Below are 2,288 nucleotides of genomic sequence, written 5' to 3'. Positions count from 1 at the left end.
AAAAAAAAATCCCCGTGCAAGAAGAGAGAAGCCTGGTGTTGGGTCCCGCCTGGGCGTGTGTGGATGTCCCGGGCCACCGCCAGCTGCCACGCCCTCCCCCTGCGCCACTAAACGACAGCATTCCCATCGGGGCTCCCGCGGGACCCCCTCCAGTCACCTCTGAGGCCCCGCCACACGGGAAGGCAGATTCTGTGGTTTTCTTTCCCTCTGAGGCCGTCTTTGGGAGGCAGCCAACCCGAGACTCACTGTCACACGGGAACGTGCCCTTTTCCTGGCGTTGAATGGAGGCATTTTGGGGCGCACAGAACGGGGTTGGGATTCCTGGAGGTCTGGCCCGACCACCACCTTTCTGTATGAGCCTCTGGGAAGCAGATTCCTTTTCTGTGTCGCTGTCAGTGTCGAGTCTGTAACGTCTCACTTTCTGGGAAGGCAGGTCTTCCCAGGGGCCGAGCTGCGGACAGGAATCCACTCGGCTCACCCCCGTCTGAACAAACAGACGCCGAGTCCTTCGATGGAGGCCCTCGCCTCGCTGGGTCCTGGCCCAAGTGTCCTCTGGCTGCGCCATGTGATGCTGGTTATGCTCTCCCGTGTCAGAGCGACGGGGACGGTGAATGCAGAAATAAACCGAATGTGGTCAGACACCCCGGCCCCCACTGCGATGGGCTTCTTTAGCAGAGAAACACATTCACTGGCAAAGAAGCAGGTACTCGAAGGAAGAGGTGCAAGCACCTCTATTCCTCACTGGCGCTCACTGTTCCGTGTGGACATTCATGTTCTATATTTCGAACAAGCAATTGCGAGTAGGTGTGATGACTGAGTTATCGCTGTAGCTCTTCATCTTAACTTTCAGTGAGGCCTGAACCTTCGTTTCTTTAGGCGTAAACTATGGATGAAAATTCCCAGGAAGCCTTATTTTGAGGTTAAATGGGCTACGTGGATAATATGTAGAACCGTGCCCAGCATACAGTGAGTCCTCAATAAATGATAGCAGTTGTCATTATGGGCTGTAGTAGCTGTTGAATAAATAACATGCAAAGTGTGACTGTTTAAGTCAACAGCACAGAAGAAAAATATTCATGCAACGGCGATACCTACTTTATCGGAATTTTTGTGGCTGATCATTCTTAAGGATAATAACTAAATCTCAACTTATTCTTTTATCTGGAAATTACACGGACACCTCACTTTTTCCTGTAAAATAGTGCGGGAAAGTGAGATTTTCTCCCAGGTGAGTTCTCGCTGAGACAAGTCACAGACCTATGACGTTGCTGGCTGGAACACTCTGTTCCGTTGAGGCTCCTTGTGACGAGAACGCCTCACACATGCAAAATAATTAGTTAAGCACGTTGTACAGATTGCTTTTCCCAGAAATGGGACTCAGGTAGAATTGCGCTGAACCTTTTTTCCGCTCCCTCCACATCTGTTTGTTTTTTGCGTCAGGAGTTACAGAATCAGTACCAACAAGTGCTTTACCAACCAAACCAAACAAAGGATGCGCATAGTTTGAAAATCAGGGCCGATTCAAATCTCAAAGGAACAATCCAATCAATCAATCGATGGATCGATCACTGTATGGCCCAGTTTTCTACCTTCCCCAGTTAATGGGACTTCCTTCGCCTTTCCCACGCTTTAGACCTTGTCATCTGCAGTGTTTGCCTGGCAGGCTGCTCACCTGAAAGCTGGGCAATGGCTATGTTGAGGGGACAGTTGTAATAAGATAAATACTGCATGCGATATTTTGGGTTGTTTCACATGTCAGCGCCTCGCAGCACCCCCTGGCCCTGGAGGCACCCTGTCTGCCGTGTAGCGCGTGTGGGGCCCAGCCCACCCGGCAGAGGGCCCTTCGCTGTGCTTCTCTGTCCCGTCTGACCGGGGCTGCTCGGGCCGCACATGGGAACCGGGATGCAGTCAAGCCCCTCGGGGCTCCATCTCATCGATGTCCCTCTCTCCTTGCGCATCCTTTGGGTGCTGGGCCCTCTCTGCTGTGCTAACCGTAAGACCTGCCTTAAGCGTATCCCTAACTTTAAAGCTCTACTGACCTGATGTCATGTTTCAATGTTTAGAAAACCCTGCCTGCCCCACCCCTGAGGAAACCCCATAGAGCTTATCCGATGGAACCACTCTGTGATCAAAACCTAAGATCGACTTGAAAGACAAAGAACCATCAAGAACATGCTCCAGTTACAAGCAAGCCCGCGCGGGAGAAGTGTCTGGTCAAAAATAAGAATGAAGAAACAGCATGTTGCTCTTCCAACTGTGTTCAGAGCCGCTATAAACACGCTGCCAGG

The sequence above is a fragment of the Myotis davidii genome, unplaced genomic scaffold, assembly GCF_000327345.1.
Source record: "Myotis davidii unplaced genomic scaffold, ASM32734v1 scaffold181, whole genome shotgun sequence".
Lineage (NCBI taxonomy): Eukaryota > Metazoa > Chordata > Mammalia > Chiroptera > Vespertilionidae > Myotis > Myotis davidii.
The sequence above is the reverse complement of the archived record's forward strand: the minus strand, read 5'-3'. Positions refer to the sequence as shown.